This window comes from Lutra lutra, chromosome 14 (genome assembly GCF_902655055.1).
Source record: "Lutra lutra chromosome 14, mLutLut1.2, whole genome shotgun sequence".
Lineage (NCBI taxonomy): Eukaryota > Metazoa > Chordata > Mammalia > Carnivora > Mustelidae > Lutra > Lutra lutra.
In genome coordinates this window covers 53048328-53063326 of record NC_062291.1, presented here as the reverse complement: position 1 = coordinate 53063326, position 14999 = coordinate 53048328, and the positions used below count along the sequence as shown (strand labels likewise).

At 40.9% G+C, this 14999-nt stretch overlaps 1 protein-coding gene across 4 annotated transcripts in view; it reads right to left on the bottom strand.

Moving 5' to 3' along the window:
* PCGF5 (polycomb group ring finger 5) overlaps positions 1-14999 on the bottom strand; it is a 129281-nt gene that overhangs the window by 67692 nt on the left and 46590 nt on the right. For 2 of the 4 annotated variants that reach the window (XM_047701440.1, XM_047701441.1), the window contains exon 1: positions 957-1189. The exons of 1 other annotated variant lie outside the window; for it this stretch is intronic. The gene's annotated coding sequence lies outside the window, so the exon portion shown is untranslated. Of the gene's footprint in view, positions 1-956; positions 1190-14999 lie in introns of those variants that run through there. One more of the 4 variants, XM_047701438.1, reaches the window with a different exon arrangement.

The following is a 14999-nucleotide window of genomic DNA, read 5'->3' as shown; positions in this document are numbered from 1 at the left end:
GGCTGGTAGATGGGGTTGTTAAAGGAAAAATAAAGTTTAAAAGGTTTCTCACAAACAAATGTGTTCTCTGAGAAAACAAGGTATTGATTTCCTAAGTTAATCCTATAAACGGGAAATTTTCTCCTATCTTAGCTGTTAACTCATAATTACAAAGCAAGCGGGGAGGCAAAAGGCATCATTCCACGGACACATCGCCATTAAGAATGTGCACGGAATAGGTTCTGCGTGGTACCATCCCACCCGCTCAGGAAAGTTATGGCCAGGGTGTAACATAAAGGGAGCATAAATAACAGCCAAGGGGGGTCTGGGTTCTGGTCCTTAGCCCTGTATGACCTTCAGTAAGGCATTTAATACCCGTGTCCGGGTCTCAGCTTCTCCGCTATACATAGGGACTAACGGCCCTGCCTTTTCCACAGGTTTGCCAGGAAGCTCCAGAGCTGAGAGTCTTCTGAAAGAGGAAATACATGGTCCCGACCTCGGGAGGTATGAAGAGAGTAAGCCACAGAGCCCTGTCACCAAGACAGTTAAAGGAAGCAAGTACTTGCAGTGACGGGGCGACACGGAACTTTTCCGCGTCCTCCGGCGGGACCCGGCGCCACGGCCCTGGGCGGTCTGAGCACTAGTCCGACCCGCCCGCCCGGCAGGTGCGCGGGCCCGGGCCGGGAGGACGTGACGCTCCGGCCCCGCCGGGGCTACGCGGGGGAGGACGCGCCGCCTCCCCGAGGGCCGGCAGCCCGCCGCCCTCTCCGCGCCCGAGGGCAGGACGCGGCTCTGAAGCCCCCGGAGCCCCACTAGCCACCCCTATCCCCGGCCCCGAGGGGATCTCCCGGCTTCAGGCAAGGCCGGCAGCGGCAGGTGCCTGGAGATGCCGCTCCCGCCCCGGGCGCAAACTTGCGCGGGGAGCGCGGGGGCGGCCTGGGCCCCTTGGCCGCCTCTTCAGCCCTCCCGGTACCTACCCCGCGGCAGCCGCCGCCGCCGCCACCACCGCTCCTCGCCCGCCAGCGCGCCGGCCTCAGAGGGAAGGAAAGTGAAAGAGAAACAGCGCCCGCCGCGGCCTGGCCGGTCCCCGCGCCCCGTCCGCCCTCCCCCTGCAGGCGGGAGCGCGCCGGCTCCGCGGGGCCACTCGGCTCGGGCCCGATAGGGCGCGGCGGGCCTCGGGGCCCAGGGCCGGTGCCGCCTCCAAGGGCAACTCCACCCCTTTTCAACCGCCGGGGCCGCCGGCCGGCCACGCCTCCGGCCACGCCCCCGGCGCCACGCCCGCAGGCCACGCCCGCCTGCCCGCACGCCTCGCAGGTGCTTTGGCCTCTCCGCTCGCCTTGCTGCGGTGGCTTCAGTGCGACACGTGGCCTTGGCCAAATTTTATCTCGGTTCTTCTCTTCACCACCCCTCCCGGTTGTTTTCATCATAACAATGTCTGGTACATTTTCCCTGGTGGGTTTAAAAGCAATGGTCAGTGTTGATAATGAGTCACCCTGCGAAAGTGTCTACTCAGCTGCGTCTTCCCCAAGCCAGTCCCACCTGCACGCAGCGGCGGACGAAGACATTCCTTGATTTTCACCTTTTGCAAAAATCACTAACGAACTTGCTACTGTGGGGTGGGGGTTGTTGACGACCGTAAGCAAGCAGGAGCGTTGTGGCGGGGAGTGGGGGGTTGGTGGGTGGGAGTATCAGTAGAAAAGTAAAGATTTATTACTATTTGCAAGGTTAAAAACAAACACCCCAGTTCTCTTTCTAGTGGCTTTGAGATCTACAAGAGACCATTCACTGCTAAAGATTTATTCAAAGGCATGCATTAAAGGATTCCTTAACGTCATTCAATCCTATTCTACTGCATTCCAAAAACTTACAAATTTCTACCACAACCTCTATTTTGCTAAACATTAAATTAGACCTGGTTCTTTGCTTCTTAGAAGACTGCAATCAAGTAATCCTAGGGTGGCAGGCAAATCAGTGTGGTCTCCACCAGTAAAACAAAAGTTAAACATCCCAAAGGGAATCAGTAAAGGGTGGTTTTAATTTATGTATTAGAGGAAAAGGTGTTGTAATTACATAATTCTGCTTCTGCAGAAGTGAGAGTGGTGGGGGCTGGGGAACTGACAGTACTGGGGTTGGGGTGGAGGATTAATGCAAAGTATTTGTTTTATCTCCTATTGAAAGTAGTCACTATCCTTATTATCAGAGGGATAGATTGTGGAGATGGTTCTAGTGGTAAACCAACAAACCCAACAACCATTGGTCCAGCAACCAAACAGGTGTTCCAAGATCTATTTCGAATTTGAATACATCAAAAGAGTAGAGAAAGACATCTTTTAAAAAATATCTAATTTACAGTTAATCTTATGTAGAGGGAACATAACATTTAAAAAATACCATTGCTAATATCACAGCAGGAGCAATACATTTTCTCAAACAGCTTTCAAGGACCACATTTTTATAGTCCTTATAAGAACCATTTTGCAAAAGCATACATGCCAATTTCTAAGCTAGGATCAGCTTCAATAAGTCAAGCACTCACAATGAGCACAGAAAACAAGTTTGGTTAAATGACTTTATAGATGAAGGTACTTTCAGATCTTTCATCTCAGAGAAAAAACAGATCAATATGTGAAAAGTCACCCTGTTTCAAGCAATGGAATACACTTCTGTATATACTATTATAAATTGGTATTTTCCTATTTTGCATCTGAACCCATTTAAAATATATTTTTAAAGAATAACACTTAACAGAGGTCCAAGGGGGGAGCTTAAATGTGATTGGTGATTGATAGTAAGTGGGATTAATCAGCATTCCTGAGGAAATGAGCTCGAGGATGGATATTAGGAAGGCTTTCCTTAGAAATGGAAGGAGTGAGGAATATGCTAGAGTAGGACCTGAAGACAGGTGTAGGGGGCGCATTGCCATAACCCAGACTGCAGATGGTGGACTTAGGGGTGGGAGAGAGAAACACAGCCTTTGTAAGGAAATCTGTGCCTAATGTCCCTGAAGGATCTGTAGTAAAATGTTCAGTGGTTTCTCCTTTTCCCTCTTCAGCAACCACCACACCTGGGAATGCTTTCCAGTAACTCACTTCTCAGTCCTCTGGTTCTGGTGGTGGGGCTGGAACAAACCATAGAAGCCTCAACGTGAGAGGGCAGCTCTGATAACAAATCTCAAGTACCAGTGGGGCCCTCAAATAAACAAAGGCCTGGAAGCAATTGGATAAGCAGGACTGGGGGAGGGGAGGCAGATAAAAGAATCATAGCTAGGATTCCCCTTATCATGAATCTACTTCAGCCTTCTCATTTTACAAATGTAGAAACCAAGATCCTGAAAAGTGGCAAGTTCATAATCACAGACCTGCTTTTGGTAAAACCAAGACCAAAACAAAGGTACCAGTTCCATATCATTTACATTTCTCAAGGGAACTTCTTAAGTCCAGGATTTCAAGAGAGGTTGGGTAAGAAACATGTTAACTTGAAAGAAAATAAAGAACAAAGGGAGAGAAGAATGGGTGAAGGGAGAGAGGCAAATAACTGTCTATATGGTATCAAGGAGGGAGCTGCCACTGGTGAATTCCTACCAAAGAAGCCTAATCCCAAAGCAGTAACTTGTTTCATTTGATCATTGATCCAGACTCTTCCAGGGAACCACAAATGGCTCTTGATAACTCTTGCAACTACTTGGATCTATCCGTATACCTAACAAACATTTTCATTACTTATATTTTATGTCTAGATTTTTATTTCAGTTAAGGCTGGGTAGGGATAATTCTATACTGGAAAGTCTGCATTCTGTCTTTGGCTAATATATTATCAATGAACTGATGTTTAATAGCATAATGTATAAAAATGGGGTTAGAACTTTACATTTCCCCTGGGATATTAAATGAGATGGCTTTTTCATTTTTGTAAATTATTTTATGTACCTCAGTATGCTAGTTAATCTTTTTATATAGAATATCTCTAACATAAAATTATCTTCTATAAAAGTCTTCTTACAGAGATTTTAGAAAATAGTAAAATTTAAAGCATTCCCCTGGGCCCAAATGTATTTATTTTATAGCCATGGATATGACAGCTCAAAATCTATGACTACCTAAAATCAGTGATGGAGGTATGAGAAGGGAACAGAACTGAAAGTCCTCCAATCACCCTCAGCCATGTCTCTTTTTCTCATAATGCACCTCTCCCCTGTAATCAATAATTCTCAAGGACTCTCTCTACTAAATGTCTCTTGAATCCTTCCACTTAACCTGCCCAGGTTGAGATTACTATTATCTCTACTCTCCATTACTTCAATGAATTCTTAGCTATGGCTCTTATCTGTACAACCATTCCCCATAGCACAACCAGAGGACTCTCTAACTACAAATTGGATCATGCTGTTCCCCAGCTTAAAAACACCTGCTCTTAGGTTGATGCTCAAACACTTAATAAGCCCTTTCCAGATCCCCATCACGTCTATAGCCTTTCCCCTGAACTCTACGCTGTTGCCCTAATGAACATTTTTACCCTCTAGCTAGAAAGATGGGTCTTCTTTCTTTCAAAAGCGCATCCTGTCCCAACTTCCTTACCCCTCCCCACCCTTGCTAAATCTGGTCAACCCTTGTTTGTCCTTCAGTTATCCAACAATATCAAAGGCTACCTTCCCAGACACCTTGATGTTGTTGAAGAGATTCTTTGATATACATATACCACATACATACATAACAACTCAACTTACTCTCTCAAGTCCCACATCACACTGTCGAATTGACTGGTTAACCTCCTACTAGTGTGTAAGCCCAGGTGGCCCATGGCTTGATTGTGCTTCACTAGCAGAACAGATGACAAAAATGGTAAGCGTTTAAATAAATACTGGCTGAAAAGCTGAATATTTGTACGCACTCTAAGACATATTCTGTGTATTCTTTGTCTGGCTTCTTCTTGGAGGGATCTTTCCAAAGATATGTTAGGCATAATCCCTGCAATCTAGGACTACTAATTAAAATCACAACAGGGAATAGAGACTTATCCACAGGAAACAATTATAGAGCAACACACCAAATTTATTAATAAAGTATTAAATGACAAAAACTCCAGCTGAAGGAAGGAGTGCTACTTGTGGTCAAAAAATTAGCCCTACATGCTCAAGACTCTGCCAGTAATAAAGACTGCAAGGGAAAATACTAAAAGATATGGATGTGAAAAATAAATGGGAATGTTAGAAAAAAAGAGAGAAATTAAGTCAATATACCTAAAAGGAAGTACAGATAAATAGCGTTAGGTAGAGGGACAAGATTAGTCTATGAAAGACTGTGCAACTAGCTAAATAAATATTTTAAAGTGCCTTAAGTACATTATGCTAAAAAGACAGACTAACAATACTTGTTTTTCCCCCCTCTTTTGGGAGGCAGAAAAAACTAGCTGTATTTTCTTTACTGCAATTTCAACAGTTGGCTGCAGCCAAGTTCCATTTATACTGGAAGAACAGAGAATGTAACTAAAATAGGTACAGACTATAAGGAAAAACTGCATTTACTCCCATCACTCCCATCATCAGGGCTGTGGATACTTTAAAACATCATGACAAAACCACAACTGTTATTTTGGGAGGTCAGATTAAATCCTTCAGGATGTGCAGTGGACAAATGACTGACATGCAGAAACTAAGAATATTCCATCAAATCTGAATGTAGATGATTCTAAGTTAGGAGTGATTATAGAAAAGTTAGGGAAAAAAGACCTACCAAAAAAAGATATGAAATTCAAATGGGGCAAATGCAATATAAAAATTTAGTGACATAAACATTCAAATACCAGAGGAGACTAGGCACATGATTTGAAAAAGTCCTCATTTTATAGGTAGCTGTGGTTTAGAGGAAGGGACACTGGACCTAGGAAGAGAACCTGGTTTTTAGTCAGGGCAAGTCACTTAAGCTCCCTTGGCTTCATTTTCTTCTTATGAAAACGGAGATTAATGTTACCTTAATCACTAGTCTTTTCTTTCTATATTTGTGTGTTAATATAATGAGCATATAGAAGATTAAATGAGATGATAAGTGTTTTTTAAATTATCAGCTGTAAAGGACTGTAAAAATATAAGGTTTAAGTGTCAATCCTGCAGACCCACAGCAGTCGAATAGTACCTGGTAATCCTGTACTACCCAGCAGAGGTCCTGGATGCTGAGAGAATTTACAGGATGAATGAGACACTCCAGGCAAGGCCATGAATCTAGGACACAGCATAAAGTAAGGCATGCAATGGTCACCAAGTATTCCTTCCTCTGGACTCAATATTTATCACACCCAATTTTTAAAAAGATGGGAAAACCTAAGTATTTCATACTAAGCAATTCAAAGACACACAAAGAAAACTAATTCCCCCCAAATGTGTAATAATCTGGGTAAGTTCAACATTGCAGAAGTGTGTGTTAAATCTTTATTTACTCCCCTCAGATGAAGGGGTAGCAGAAACGTAATGTTTTCCATTAAAATGCAAAATCTCTGGGCATGGTCTCAGTCAAGTCCTCATGAGCCATCTCTGGAGCTAGGGGCTTCTCGCTCACCAGGATTAGTAGACTTCTTAGTCTAAAGGAAGGGAGAGAGGGCAGGGAAGGGCAGGAGGCTTTAGTTATGACTTAACACTTAGGCAGGATATTAACTGTAACACTTTGCTGGCTGGGAGGTCCGGGAACCAGCAGGAGGAAGGAAAGTGTAACTGAAAAAGGAGAAGAGCAAAGCACCAAACACAACCTTCTCTCTTGTACTTCACAATTCTGTCTTGCATCAAAACCAAACCAAACCAAACCAAAACAAAACAAAACAAAAGAAAAAAACAAATTAGTGTGTGTTCATACGGTCTTCAACTATTCAGACCTAATGAGTACGATACTGATTACTTTGTGTTCAGGTTTGCAGGAAAACTAAGAGAACACAGGCCTAAATTAAAGCAGAGCAACATTACTTATGAGGTAGATACTCTTAATTCTTGGCCTTCAGGGTAAGAAACCCCACAGAAGTTTCAGAAGCTATGGTAACTTGTCTGTGATAGTTCAAGACAAAAGAAACAATATTTGTCTTCAATGGTTTCTTCATTTCTGTTTGTTGAAAGGGGTTATCCTAGCTGACTGGAAAAGATCCTACCACTTACCAAAACCTCCTAATAGCTTCTTGATAAGAAGCTGAAAAAAGCACTAGCATCCAAGCATCTTAGAACACATGATGAAGGAGAACACAAAATGGTTCACAGAAAGTGGTTATAATAATAAAATAATATCTTTTATATATATATAAAAGAAAAGTGGTTAACAGCATAAGCTCCATGAGGACAAGGCTTTTATCATTACTGCTATATCCCTTGAATCAATTCTAAAACATAACAGGATCTCTGGGGTGCCTGGGTGGCTCAGTTGGTTAAGCGGCTGCCTTCAGCTCAGGTCACGATTCCAGGGTCCTGGATCGAGCCCCTCATTGGGCTCCCTGCTCAGCAGCGAGCCTGTTTCTTTCTCTCCCTCTGCCTGCTGCTCTGCTTACTTGTGCTCTCTATCTCTCTGTCAAATAAATAAATAAAATCTTTAAAAAAAAAATTAAAAACATAACAGGATCTCATTAAATATTTTTTGGAATAAATGAATGAACAGATGAACAAGCAAATAAATGAAATCTGACTTTGCAGTCAAGACTGCCAACGTTCAAGTTCTGGTACAATCTCTCTCTCTTTTTAAGATTTTATTTCTTTATTTGAGAGAGAAAGACAGGATGAGAGAGAGAAATCAAGAACAGGGGGAAGGAGCAGAGGGAGAAGCAGACTACCCAATGAGCAGGGACCTCCCCACCCCGACCCCCCCATGTGGGACTTGATCCCAGGGCCCTGGGATCATGACCTGAGCCAAAGGCAGACACTTAACTGACTGAGCCATCCAGGTGCCCTGGGCACAGTCTCTTACTGGCTGTATGTCATAGGGCAAAGAACTATTCTGTCTCAGTTTCCTCATAACCTAAATGGATATAATAAAAGTACATATTTCAGGGGGGGTTTAAGGGGATTTTAAGGAGATAATACCAGCAATGCACTTAGTACACTTAGTAAGCAAACAACACTGAATTCATCTTGAGAATTTCATATCCATATCCTTCCCCACTATTTGGACAAAACAGCAATAAAACAAAAGACATAATTCAAGGCCTAATGACAAACAAATACTTAGAACAAATGCGTTAGTACGATCTACTTGCTTTGAGGATGTATGTACAGGCAACACTTAGTAACCTAACTTTCCTGAGACTTGCCCTTTCTTGTCCTGTAAGAATTTTAAAATAATGTTACTTCTAAGTGGCAAATGAGTAAAATATGAAAATCACAACTTAAATTACTCAAGGTGAAATCAAGAAATAGGATGCACAGATATCTAAAGAATTTTATGAACACTCAAAATTCCAAATGAGTGACCTAGCGATAGTCTTAGGGAGGCAGAACTGAAATGTGACAGTAAACTAAAACATAATCAGTTATATTTAACTCATCTGGGTAGCTTTATGCAAATAGAAAAAGAATGATGAACAAAGGGCAAGATGTGAGCTGTGCATAGGCAGCATTGTCTAGGACAGGTAGACACTGAATTTGGCAAATTTTGAACTAGTCACCAGAGAAGTATGCTCTGAGCCTACCCATCATTGGTTCATGAGACTTGAATTATCATCCCTCATCTCTGACTCTGATTCCAATGACCACAAAGTTACTTTCTGAGTATTCATTTTGCACTTCAGTTATTTGTTTCCAGAATTTCTGAGTATTCATTTGTGTTCCCTTATATCAAAATTCTGGAAACAAATACCTGAAGTGCAAAATTAATATTTGTGACTATTCTACTGTAAATTTTAAGATCTTTCTTTTTTTTAAACTATAGCTGACTAATACTATGACACTATTGAATTCCTTAGAGAAAGATAATAAAATGTGCCATTTTAAGAGCTGAGAATATTAAGTTGATCAGTTTCTTTGGGCCAAGTCAAGTGGTAAATAAGTCAGGGATAAGGCTAGAATTTTCTTGGTTCTGTAAAGCACATTTCCTTCAATTAGGAAAAGAAATTCTGGATAAGCTAGTTACAAAAGGACAAGCATTGTATGATTCTACTCAAATGAAGTATCTAGAGTAGTCAAATCCATAGAGACAAAAAGTACAATGGTGGTTGCCAGAACTAGGAGAGTGGGCATGGAGAGTTAGGTTAATGGGTATAGAGTTTCAGTTTAGGTTGGTGAAAAAGTTCTGAAAATAAATAGTGGACATGGTTGTACAACAGTATGAATGTATTTAATGCCACTGAACAACACACCTGAAACATGGTTAACATGGTAAAATTTATTTTCCCATGTTTATTTATTTTACCATGATAAAAAGGAAGAAAAATCTTCCTTTTCTAAAAAGGAAAAGAAAATCACAGCAAACAGTTAAGACCATTGGCAAACTGGCTCATGACCATTCATGAGCCTTGGTCTACCCACCTATGACATTGCTTTAGACTTGGGATACATAATCTCTAATGACCCTTAAAGTTCTTCAATTATATGGTTTTACAATTTGGAAGCATATCCCAGAGCAGGGGTTGGCAAATTTTATCTGTAAGGGTTAGATGGGAAATATTTTAGGCTTTGTGGATCACATGGTTTCTGTTGTAACTCCACTCTGCCCATATAGGGTAAATCTGCCCAAAACAACAGATAAGCAAACAAATGGGTATAGCTGTGTTCCAATAAAACTTCATTTAAGAAATAGGCAGCAAACTAGATTTGGCCTTTGGGGTACTGTTTGTCAATTCCTGATCAAGAGCATCTCTCTGTGAGCATGTACAGATGATATCCGATAAAAACTTTCCTGTGTCCCAGGGTTGAAAACTTCTACAATTCCAATAAGCTCTTGTCTTAGTGTAACACCTTAACTTTATGATTTCTATTTTCCAGGCAATGAATAGAATAGATAGAATGGCTTAACTACCGTCATCATCACCACCATCATCATCACTATCATCATCATCAAATAACTCAGACGGAAACGATCTTTCATTATTTAGAAGCTAAATATAATCTGCTCTTTCTCCTACATCACAATGGAGAAAGTCTGCCAACAAAGAGAAAAGGAATATTAAATAAAAACATTCTCTCCTGTTTACTGAAGAGCAGACTTAGTCTCTCATCTCCAACTCCAAGACACTGTATAGTCCCAGTGGCATTTAAAGAGAAAATATTTCCCCATTCTACCTGGGATTCTAGAGTGCTGATCTAAGAGAAAAAAACAGGGCTTCGAGGGGTAAGCTATCTGCTTACAGACTTTGAGAGAGCACTACAAACTGGCCTGACCTGGGAAGTCATGCTAGTACGTGTGCTTATGTCACTGCCAGTCTCCCCATGGCCAGCTTCAGCAGCCTGGATCCTGGTCTGAGAAGAGGCCATGAAGGGCAAGGGGGTAAGCGTTCACCATCCTGTTTCCTTTGAAGAACAGCAGCTCCAACAAGAGAGGACATATTTAAAATGAGGATACTGGAGCTGTGGGAAGTAGATCTGGCCTGACAGTCTGAGGAGAGGGAGGGATGCTTCTATTCTTATGATGAAGCTGATAGGTTGTAATGATATTCTTCCCTTCCAGCTTTCTGGATGACTGTTCTAGGCAAATCAAGAAGAATCTGTGGAAAGGGTAAAAGAGTTTCAAAGTACTTTTCACATAAGTTATCATAACTGAGGTCCATTCACTACTATACTTCTGAATTACAAAGGAGGAGGCTTTAATATTAGATCACTTGAATACTGGCATTTTAATTGACTAAATTAAGAAAACTGCAGAAAAATCCAAGGAAGAGAGGCAATTACATGTACTCACTTGTGCTTTTAAAAGGTAAGTTTTGTCAAGAATTGTTGTTCTTGATTTGAACAACTTACGGTGGTACTTCACTTCCTAAAAAGTTTAGAAGAATGATGCTTATCACAAATACTGACAAGGAAGTTAATTGGAACTTGATGATTATAAATTAGTAGATCAGTTTCCTTTATAGTATTTCCTGAACAATTTATTCTTTAATCATTTTTTTTACCAATAAAGTCTGAAGTTTTAAGTGGAGTACTCATTTCTACTGGAAAAGGAAAGAATTTCTGTAATTAGGAACCGAATTTATAAGCACAGGCATGAGGGCTTACATGAAGACTTTATGTTATGTAAATTAAATCACTTTAGAAGTATCTAACAATAAACTAGTCATCAATAAAACTGAATAAAGAGAATTTAACTTTTAAAAGTTGACATGTGTGATACAATACCCATACTCAACAACCAGGTGAATGTTTCACACTTCTATCCTTGGTTCATTAACTTCATCATAATATGTATGCCACGTGAAACACAAACCCTCAACACACATGTTAAGTATTACATGTTAAATATTACACAGATGTATTCTAAATACTTGTTATGGATTAAACTATGTCCCTCAAAAAGACATGTTGAAGTTCTAACCCGTACCTGTGAGTGTGACTTTATTCAGAAATAAAGTCTTTGAAGGTATAATGAAGTTACAATAGGTCATGCTAGAGTAGCTGGGCTCTTACTCCAATAGGACTGGTGTCCTTATAAGAACAGGAGAAAGGCAGGGAGAGTACCATGTGCAGATACAGATGCAGAGGGAAGATGGCCATATGATGACCCAGACAGAGACTGGAGCAGCAGCACCAGAACTCTCTGTGGTAGGGGATTGGAAATTCCCACCTGGGAGGTTCCTGTCAGAAGAGGGAACCACAGCTCAGCTACCTCTGTGTTAAAGAATTTATGGAAAATGATCAAATTTAGGATCATGGCTGGGAAATGAGAGAGAATTTGTCCAGGCACATACGTAAGAATAATAAAAACAAACAAATAACCCCTCCCACAAAAACCCAAAACCGAAACCAAAAAACCCAGCAGCACCGAGAACCTTGTGGAATTGGATAACATCTTTCTAGTGGTACTGATTTGCAACCCAGCCATGCTGGTAAAGAAGCAGCACAAGAATTAAATGGACTGACCTAACGGGTAGAGAATTGTAGATACAGTGGGTAGAAGAAAGGAGTTAAGAGAAAAGTCAGGATGATGACACTGGTGTAACTAGGAAAAGAAGGAAGCCAGACAGGGGTTGACTGAACTGCACAGAAAGGGAGGGGTAGTGAATCCCCATTTATATTAATATAATTGCCAAGTATATAAGCCAGAATATATTTACTTTAAAATCAATTTATCATGTATTTAATTCTAGACATTCTTTTGGATCCATTCAAAGGAATCTGATTCAAGGTAATACTTACAATACCTGGCATAGAATTACTCTGTGCTACACATGGCCAAACAGTTACAGGGACTCCTTGATACATATACACATAAACGTATACATAGACACACACACATTTGCACAGTATATATTAAAGACTGCACAGATGAAGAACTAGAGAGATGTGCTTCTTCAAACATAACAGTCACACTCATTTTTTTTTTTTAGATTTTTTTTTATTTGACAGAGAGAGAGATCACAAGTAGGCATAGAGGCAGGCAGAGGGAGAGGGGGAAGCAGGCTCCCTGCTGAGCCCGATGTAGGGCTCGATACCAGGATTCCGAACCATGACCCAAGCCGAAGGAAGAGGCTTAACCCACTGAGACACCCAGGCACCCCAGTCACACTCATTTTTAACTGATTATTTCTATTGTGTTTTATAAGGCATAAATATCACCAAGAATTAACAACTATTGCTGTCAGTACATGATGGCATTATACTTGGAGCGCTATACCAGAACTATTTATAAACTTTGGCCTTTGAAACCCTTTTTAAACTGCATATAAGAACACTCCTTACCATGTATGAAAACATCTATAATATTCAGAGTCAAAATATAGGCAAGTAATACTTAGGAAGTAAAACTTACCATGATAAACAAAAATATAAATGTTTTGTAACATTATCCTTTGAGGATGTGGTTTCTTCAGGAAGCATAATGCTCATGCTGTAAAATTCTTTTCATACAACTTTCCACCATGAAGATAGGACTGAAGTACAGCTTATTCATATTTTTATAAAAAGAAGCATAGTAAAAATTCAAACTTCCTATTAGATGAATTAAACTTACTTCCAGTTAAAAATCTTACAGCTAAGAGAAAGAACAACTTCAAGGAAAGGTATGAAATGGAATTCCTGTTTTTATAGAGAGAACTGCTTTCGGTTTTCTTGTCCACCCAAAGAGTAAGTACAACAAACAGAATTAGCATGCATGAGTTATCGAAGTTAGGCACTGCAATTCTTGTAGGGATATTCAGAGCTATTTTCCATTTTGATTTATTCAGATTGAATTCTCTATCTTATCCCTGTCAGCACAGCAGCCTCTGGGCACACAATATAAAATATTAACCAAAAAAAAAAAAAAAAAAAAAAAAAAAGAAGAAGAAGAAAAAGCAAATAAACTTCCAGTTACTTCTGGCTCCACAATTCACTTCCCCTAACTGACCAACATTGAGTTCTCTGTGGCCATTAAGGAACACTGCTGATTACACCTACCGGATCATTTCTGAATGACTATCAAGCACAATCATTTCTAAAATCTGTGAAAGGGAGATGTAGTGGAAACAGAATGGCTTTGTGCAACATGTCACCCTGGACCGTTTCCCATGCCTGCCTACAGAGGCTGGAGATTGTGGAGACACCTCTAAAATTTTGTCTTCAACTCCATCCAGGCAAAAGGCAACTCCAGAAAGCCTCCTGGAGCTTCAATCAGCTTATCTTGAATCAAAGTCAGCTTTCTAAGGCATAGCTTCCACTCTTTCTCTCCCTTGCTAATAATTAATGATGCGACGAGCCTTACCAAGTACCCAGAATGTGCTAAACAATTGCTGTGATTATTATTTCTTTTGCTCCAACAGCAACCCTGTGAGATAAATAAAATCACCGTTCTTATTTTACATGTGAGGAAACAGTGGCACGGAGTTTGTGGGACAACCAGGAGCACAAAGCTCAGGAGAGATGGAGGCAAGAGTGGGACGTAGCAGAGTGGTTCCAGGACTGTCCAGGTGCTGCTCAAGCACATTCTAGATCACTTTGCTCTGTGGCAGCACAGCACCTCCGGGACTTGGTACCAAGCAAGCTTAACATCTTTACTGCACTCTTTCCAACCTAGAACACCACAACTGGACCAAGCTATCACTGACCCACAAAAAAAGCTATGAATGCCAACCACCTGCCTTTGCTTATATTGTTCACCACTAAATGGAATGTTCTCCTCTTTCTCCTCCTTTCACCATCCATTAAGGCCAACTGCAATGATAAATCTTTCCAAACTGTCCATTCTTCCAACCCTTCCACCTCACTGGACTCTCTCTTTTCTGAGAACTGCTGGAGCCCCATGCACCTGGTATTTAGCTGGTTTCGTATTAGTGTTCATGCTTTGTGTTTTGTAATCTATCAGGAAAGATGGTAGATAACCTAAAGGCAGAGACAGACAGGGCCCAGCTCAGGTCTCAGCAGATGTTTAGTAAATGTTGGCAGAATTTATAATAACCTCCAGGGTATTCTTCAACCTAACAACCAATTCCTCCAGCTAATCACATCAACTGAGCAGGCATTCCTGCGTTTGGATACAGCAAATCGGTGTATGCATATGTCTGTGTATAAACAGCCAGGGACAGACATTCAAGCAATGTTTAAATACAGCATTGGAAATATAACGAGGGATCCAAGTTCGTTGGAATTAAAATGATGTTTTGAACAGCTGATAAGATGGGAAATGAAAATAAAAGCACTCCATTGCCATTTTGCTTTGGATCATTTAATAAGGACTTCTAGGACCTATATGTTAAACTCTGTTTTGCGCACTGTGGAGGGTGCTGCCCCAGTCCTGCTGAGTTCTTTTTTTTTTTTTTTTTGTATGTGCGTGAAGCAGCTCACCTGTCTGAGAATTTTTCAATCTTAAAATGAATGAGAGAATAGGTGCAAATTTTCTCCTACTTACTACCATCAGTAGAATTCACACAGTTCCAAG